Source organism: Corapipo altera, unplaced genomic scaffold (assembly GCF_003945725.1).
Source record: "Corapipo altera isolate COAL_440 unplaced genomic scaffold, ASM394572v1 23b, whole genome shotgun sequence".
In the NCBI taxonomy this organism is placed as follows: domain Eukaryota; kingdom Metazoa; phylum Chordata; class Aves; order Passeriformes; family Pipridae; genus Corapipo; species Corapipo altera.
In genome coordinates, this window is record NW_020884885.1 from 11,670,899 (window position 1) to 11,679,216 (window position 8,318).

Consider the following 8,318-nt stretch of genomic DNA (forward strand, 5'->3'; position numbering starts at 1 on the left):
GACTTCAATTTACGGAATTTTATGAGAACCTGGATGCATATACCAGGACACCAATAAAATAGACAACTCATGGTAGTATCATCACACACAAATTGCATTAATAAACACTTTGAACAGTTTTGGGTTGAAATGCCACTATACCTGGGTTAGTTTGTTTTCATTAGCTTTTCTGTTTACATTAGAGATATATATTGCTGCTATAACATGTAAAGGGATAGAAACTGGATTTTCCTCCAATGGCTGCAAAACCAGGCCCTAGAGACATACTTCTGTGTAACAGGGATGAAAAGAAGAGAAGCATTAGCATAATGAACCTGGTGGAAAAGAATACTAAGGTCTCAATATTGAGGATGATATCAAAAGAAAATCATACCACTTCTTAATGAAAGTTGAACCTATGGAAGAAATACAGTGAATAGGCATCATACTTCAGATACAAGAAGCACAACCTTTGAGGAATCCTGCTAAGAATTTGATGAGCCTTTGCACTAAGATTTGATTTTCATTAGCCTTTAAAATGGAACTTTCAATGAATAAGACCCATGACCTTTAATATAATGTGCATACATATCTGGCAAATACCTTAAAGAAAGAGTTATAAACAAGAATAAAAGGATAAAAAAACACCTAAAGGTACATTATACAGGAAGTTGTACTCATAGAAAATAAGAGAAAGCAGTGATGAAGAAATGCTAAAAATCTGTGTCAGTCTTTACCTCAAGCTAGCCAGTATTATAGTCAGTGGGAGAGAATGGGATATGGAGTGGGGTGATTTTTAAGTAATTTAGGAAGTATTTATTTACTGAGATAAACCATGAAGCCAAAGGATATAATTAAAGAAAAAAATCAGATTCTCTCAGGGCAGAAGAAGTGGAGTGGGAAAAAGAAAATACATTCATTTAGCTACATTTCATAGATGGTGAGGTGGAAGACAAGGTGAGATGTCTAGGGTTATGAAGACATGGCCTTGTGAGCTCTTATCCTGGCCTCTGATGCTGCTGTAACACTGTCCTTTCCTAATTTGTTGCCTCTGATTTGTTCTTCCTTAGAATGTAGTTCAATCTGGCTATCAAAAATTACAACATAGAAGTGTTACTCAGCTAGAAAATGTAATGCATATTCAAACAAGGACAGGATAGAAATTTCATCAGTCACTTCTCTACTTACCTTTTGAGGTCCAAATTCACACCATTCAGTAGTTCTGGAATTCCTACTAAAAGCCCAAATATCTCTTTTATCTAAAGTCTGAAATTCCAGAAACCCATGTTCGGTAAAGCAGAAACGTGGTAGTTTCCAATAACATGAAAGAAAGTTAAAACATGAATGGATAAAAGATCTAGATCACGTATGATTTTTTGTCCAAACACCTATTTTTATCACCAGCTAACATTTATGCACTGTATGCTAATAGCAAGTTCAGCCCTATAAACGGCACCAAGATCCAAGCTGTTTCTGCTTGGATCCAAGCTGTCTTTTCTATATACAGTTTACAAAGTAAGCCACTGGTTTCCTTACTGTGACTGGCAAACCATCAGTGTGTACAAAACTTGTGGAAGTCCCGGGAGGACCAGCTGGGCAAGCACCAATGGCTTTTACTTTCCCAGATGCTGAATTGCAGAAACAAGCGATACTTCGTATTCTTTTACTTTGCCAAATAAATGACTATTGGTACATGATGTTATTTGGTCACGAATCAGGAGGAGGTAATTCATGTGACTGGGCATAGGAGTGGAAGCATCTACAGATTTTTACTGTTAAGGCATGCTTTGGTTCCCCTAGGGGAAACTGTGACAGCTGCTGGACCAACAGTTGTCACTGAGAAGACAAGGCATGCCATGAAATTCACAGGAAGAAGGACACACTTCAATATTTGGAAGAGTACAGACCATTTAGAAAGTCCTCAGAAACACTGCTGCAGTGCATACATCTAATCACACCACTACCATCAGCCAATATATGGCCAAACGTGTACAGAGGAACCACAGTGGTTTTCTCCATTTTGTTCCCTCATCAGTGGGCCCTCCAAAGCAGAGGATGGGTAGCAGCTGTGTCCCTGGTCCTTGTTGTGGCTACATGTACATTCTTTTAATGACAGGACGTTTGTATTAATACTTACCCAGCTCACGATGTGAACTGGATGGAGAAGTACCATACACAACTTACAGAATATTAGTAGAATATCTGGAGATCCACAGATGAGCAACAGAGAAATGCAGGCTATCATCATATTGCTATAAACGCCTGCCGTGGAGCCAGGGGATGAAACCCATATGCTTCTTCAAATCCCTCAGAGATCATTGTTTTGTGCTGCTTTTGCAGTAATTGCAATTATTGCAGGACTATATGAACAGAGATACAAAGTCTGAATTACATTCCATGTAATGATTTTCTGTGTAGTTCAAGGTTTGCATATAAAAGCTATCCTGAGTTGTTGTTCAAAATTGACAATGAGTATTTAGCTAAATTTAGAAATCTGGGGGTTTTTTTAACTTTAATATTGTATCAGTTGACTGATCCTTACATTAGCAACATGTCACAAGTTAAACTTTCAAAAGTGAGCCTCATTATCACGTGTTGGCAATCTCAGATTAAGCTCCCATCCTATGGGATGCTGTGCAAACAAAGAATCAAAAAGTAACCAAAAGGAACATTCCAGCCCGGAGCTAACACTTGAAAACATAGGTTGGGGCATTAAAATGAAGTTGGATCCTTATTTAGGGGGGAGAAAAAAGAAAAATAATGGCAGATGATGTAATTGTTGCCTACTGTCTATGCATGACCTGGTGGGTACTGTACCAGAGAATGAACATCAGTAACTGCCCCATGAGGTTACAATTCAAATGGAAGGGCACAGAAGAGAGTCCCATGAAAAACGGAGGAAAATTACTTGTGCCCCAGCACGGTTTTTTATTTTGGAATAGCTATCTTTTGCAGAAATATTGCTATATTATAAATTATATAATTTATAGAAATATTATGTTATTTATAACATAAATAATATTATGTAGATAATTTTGGTAAGATCACAGCAAGTGACAAATTGATAGGAAGGAGATCTTGGGTAGTTCAAAGAGGAGCGTAAAGTGACAAGCAGCTAGAGCAAGGTGCATGGCCTCACACTCACGGTGGGAGTCAATAGGAAGCTCGTGCCTAAGGTTGAAAAGCAGGAGAAACTGAAGCTACTATACAAGAAGAATTTGCAAGAATGCATTGCAAATATCAGGGTTGAGACAATCTTTCAATCTAATTTGTGATCCTGGTGTTTTGAGGGCAAAAATGCCATGGAATATCAAAAATACTCCAATGAGTATGTGAAAGAGTGAAGCCACTCACCTTGGATTGATATTAGTTTTTCAACTGAGAAAGTGGAGGTGAACTAACCTGGTAGTGAGACTGCACATGGGTGTCAATGAATTTTGGAGTGCCTTTCAGAGAGGTCTGCAATGAAATTGAGAGACAGTAATTCTTCTGCCAGAAAGTTTGTGGACTTGTGGCCTTTTCCTCATTTTCCTATAAACTAAATGTGAGTCCAAGCAATAAACTCACCAGCATTGACTTTTTGTCCAGTCCTTATACTATGTACATAGTTTAGTAGAAGAAAGAGTTTTACTTCTTATATCTGGAGTTTATAAGGTGGTGTGTGGTTGCCTCTCTGAAGGTTTTTCATAAGAAAGAACTACTTTCATTGCCATTTACTGTGATGAAGACTGTATCTAGGTCTCTAGTAGTACTATGTAATTATTGGCAAGACAATCTGGAGAAGTACAATGAGAAGAAATACAGGATTTTCCTCTGTATGGCTGTCCACCTGACATTTAATATGCTGCATTGTGACATAAGCTACCACCATCTTGAATAAAACCACTTCACAATTAGCTTATGCAGCCTCCTTGAGGTAAGTTGCATCACAGGATGCTTAGCACTAGAAAATCAAGAGTAGCAGAAGAACATACAAAGCAGGAGGAGTCTTAATAGGGAATATCCTTCAGCACAAGTATCTAAACCAAGATAAGCACTTTCAGGGCAAGATTCTGCGTTAATGCAGTCCTGTTCATTGTTGGACTAGGAGGAGATGGTAGTAGAGAGAAAGGGCAGAAAAAGAGAGAGTGGTTAGCTCTTTCAACACAGAGAATCCTTCTAAACCTGACATGAAAAGACACAGCATCTGGAAAGCTGCAACAAGGTAGATGAGCAGTGTGCAAGCTGGAGAATTCCCTCTATTGCACAAGCTATGCAAATGTAATTGTAGACTAGAAAGTGCAGTGACTCATAGGTGAAGTGGATGTGAGAATATCTGGGTTAAAGAGAGTTTGTACTGAGAAGACCATGTGTAGGACCTCAGAAGCTCCCAGAGAAGGGGAAGTGAAAGGAGTTAATGAAAGCTCATTACCAAGAGTCATCCTGCCACAGATTGCTTTCTTGAAGTGGCAAGCGAGGAGCTCCTGAAGCTGTTTAAACCTGGTGGCATTTCAAAACATTCAGATATCCTGATCAGTCAACAATTTGGGTGTTGGGGTGAGGAGCAGAGAAAAGAAAAAAGATGAAGCACAAACCTCAGAAACCTCAAAACAGCACTCTGAAGGGATGGACTCCAGCTGTTGTAATGTTCTGTGGAGGATACAAGTGAGTAGCACTGCCCCGTGGTGTTTCACCTCCTGCAGCCTCACTAATCAGATGACCCCAATGACATCTCCATCAAGATTCATCAGCATAAAACACAGGAGGTCTCCATGTTTTCTGAGTTGGACAGGTGAATGACACATGAGGGTTGAACAGGTGGCTATAGAGGTGATTCAAGGCCAAATGAACTCAAGATCCCCATATTTCTGCAAGGGAGATGGACCAATGGTGTAGTAGGCAGGATAATTAAGTGTTGGATATGTTCAAGGCCACATTGGATAGGTTCTTGAGCAATATGGTCTAGTAGATGGTGTCCCTGCCCATAGCAGGGTGATTGGAACTAGATGGTCTTTAAGGTCCCTTCCAACCCAAACCATTCTATGATTAAGACATGAGCACTTTGTAACCTCCAGCATGTTCCAGATAGATCTGCCTTTCATGGCAGAGGATGAAAATACTCTATGAGCAAGCGAGAATTGAAAAGCTGCCTCAAAACCACATCACTTTTGATTTTCTGCACCAACTGCCATGTCTTTGACTTCCAGAGCCACCTCACTCTTCTGAGGCAGTTGGCTGTCATCCTGCAGTTGCCTGTTTTGTCCCCTCTGAGGTCAGGTTGCTCCACTGCTCCACTGAGTGCCCTGAGATTCCTCAGAAGAAAAGGCACTACACAAGGTGTGGCACATAACTCACACTGTGTACTGTGTCAGTTGTCACATGGTATTAGTTATTACTTTTAGTTACACAGAAATTGAGCAGGGTTCTCTGAAGGGAAAAAGGCTTTCCACTGGTTGAAGTAGTTGGTCCTCACAGCTACTTTGGAAACCTTCCCCTCAGACAGTGAGGACCATCCAACTTTTTTTGATTAAGAAACCTGCTTGAAATTAGCAATAAATCAAACCTGCTCTTCTCAGGCAAGACATCTGTTGATAACCAACGCTGAGTGCAGCAGCAGTAAAGGAAACCAGGACGTGCACCACAGATGGCTGCAGCCAAGGTGGAGACTAGGAAATCCTCATTTCTCCTGAGCTAACAGTATCTGCAGTTTGCAAACCCCCGAGAATTACCCGAGCATCTTGGCATCTTGGTTCACACATTGCAGAGCAGCAAAGTTTGGAACATGTAATTCTGTTTAGTTTCTCTATAGATCAGCTATCAGAAATTACTATGTATAAAGATTTCCCTCTACAGGTGGTTAGAGCTTGTAACAGCCTCTCACTTTCCTGCATCATTTTAATTAGTATTTTGTCTCATCATTTGCTTTGTTATTATTTTACCTATTACCCCCCCCTTCACTATGGACTTTCAGTCTATTCCCAGTGGTAGCAAATTCTCTATGCAAGAAATGTCAACTCCCTTTCATCCTCCCTAAGCTTTAACATTGCTGACTTCGACTCTTTTTGCAATTAAAATTTCATTTGCAAGCTTGTTTCCTGAGTGAGTTGATGCCTTCCTTCTCCCCCCACCCCAAAATGTGACAAAGTGAAAGTTGCAGCCTCTGCAAAAAGTGTGGGGGGGTCTCAAATACATAGCTCCCTGTCTGCAGTTTGAGCTCGCAAACTAACATGCTTTCCTGCAGGAACATCAAATGCACAGGACACACAACACGACAGTCTAGAGAACTCTTTGCAAGAAGGGGGAATGCAACGCTGTCCAGTCTTTTCAAAGGCAGGTAGCAGAACAAATCAGAAAAGTCTATGTCTTGTAAAAGCATCTAACAACTGAAATCAGAAAACTTTGCAAAAAGCAAAAGGAAAGCACCACACACACGCACGCACGCACACATACGCGCGCGCACACACAGAGAAACCTACCTTGCAAAATCTTCTTCACTTATTTTTGTATGCAAAGAAAAAAACCCCAACAAAACAAAACAATCCCCAAACAAAACAAAAATAAATAACTCCCTCCCCTCCAAAACCGCTTTCCCCTCTTCCCCACGCCTTAGCTGGATTTCTAGGGAATTTGGGGACGGGTGGGAAGAGCTGAGGGTGGAGGGGCTATATAAATAAACTAGAGCGTTTCGAGCTGTGTATCGCGAAAGGCTGTGGGTTTCGCGTAATGTGTGCCTGCACTCTTCTAGGAGAAAGGGAAAAAAAAAAAAAGGGGGAAAAAAAAAAAAAAGAGAAGCCAGTTCGTGTTCAGAGCCTGACTTGGAGACAGGGAGAAGCAGCAGCCCCCTCCTCCCCTCCCCCGCCACCCCCCCCGCCCCGCCGCCCACGCACCACCCCCGCACCGCCGAGCCCGGCACCTCCTGAGCGAGTGCGCGGGGCGGAATCGCTCAGCCCCCGCCGCCCCGCGCCCCCGCCGCTATTTATAGCCCGCGGTCCCGGCCGGCCGGGCACACGCGTGTCCCTGCCTGCCTCCCCTTCCTCCTAGTGCGTGCACCGCCACAATAACGCTGCCTTTCACAGGTAGTGAGGGTGGGCTTTTTTTTCACCGCACTGCCTCTGATCACAGATTTTTAGTGGGTTTTTTTTTTTTGGGGGGGGGGGGGTGGGGGTTGCGGAGAGCCCACGGGGTGCGTGGGGGGAGCGGGGATGGCTGGGGAGGCGGCGGGGGAGCATGTGCGGGAGCCAGGGTGTTGGAGCGGGCTCCCAGCCCTTGGCTCCCGGTAGCACAGTCAGTTCCTCCAGTGTGTGCTATTGACCTGCATTGACGTCATTGCGTCATTAGGTCTCCCTTAGAAACACTGACTTTCAAAAATAGTATCAAATTAATTCAACTGGCAGAGAGAAGCCACTAGCTGGAATGAGCCATAAAACTCCAGAATCTTCAGCCCGGCTTTGCTGTGCCAGCCCACCGCACCCCCCCCCCGACACCCCCCCCCAGCCAAGCGGGCAGAAATCAGATTGTATGGAAAATACCACCGATGGAATAAAAAAAGAGAGAAAGAAAAAAAAAAAAAGGAGGGGGGAAGAGGGAGACCAAATTAGATTGCAAACCCTAGACCAGCCTCTCTCCCTCTCTTTCCTTTTTCTCTCCCTCTCCCCTCCTTTCCCTTTTCTGATCTAAAAATATCCCCCTTGCTTGAGCTGACTGCAGTATCTTTTGTGTTGCATCTTTCTGTTTTTAGCCTTTGCATGAGCCATTGAAGGGTGGCCTGCAAGAGATCAGAAGCACAAGATATTGATCTATCGATACCCTCTGGGGCCAAGAATTAATTTTAAATGAAAGAGCTGCACCTTGATTTTGGCAGTGGGTGGGTGGGCAGATGACAGGGGTTATTTTAGGATACCATTCACATTCTATGAAGCTGCAGCGTCCACTTTCTCCCTCTAGATTCATTTTAAAAATATCCTTCCTTCCTCACCCCACCTCTCTCACGTGGACCTGTGGGCAAGCACATGTCACCCCCATTCATACAAACACAATGCAACAGAGCAGCGGTAATTTGCAGAGATGGTACATTCACAAACAGCAACCCAGTCGCTTTAATGCAGGTTGATTTCACAGAAAGGACACCGCAGCCCAGAGGAATTTGATTAGACTGGTGACTTAAATTTGCAAGCTGCTTATTTGCTTCCTTATTTTCTTCGCCCTAACTTAGCAAAACTGATTTAATCTCTCTTTCTTTCTTTAAAAAGAAATAGGAGGAAAATTCTGTTTACACTGTAGAGGGAAGACCTAAATCTTAGAACCAGTGGTAAAGGACAGTAAAAAAACATTGATGGTGATCAGCTTTCAAGTGCTTTGCA

At 42.6% G+C, this 8,318-nt stretch overlaps 1 long non-coding RNA gene across 1 annotated transcript in view; it reads right to left on the reverse strand.

The window, feature by feature from the left end:
- Positions 1-6,795, reverse strand: part of LOC113946694 — a 76,046-nt gene extending 69,251 nt beyond the window's left edge. Inside the window, exon 1 of the long non-coding RNA XR_003527519.1 lies at positions 6,435-6,795. This is a non-coding gene — a long non-coding RNA (uncharacterized LOC113946694). The remainder of the gene's footprint in view (positions 1-6,434) is intronic.
- Between the last annotated feature and the right edge of the window lie 1,523 nt (positions 6,796-8,318).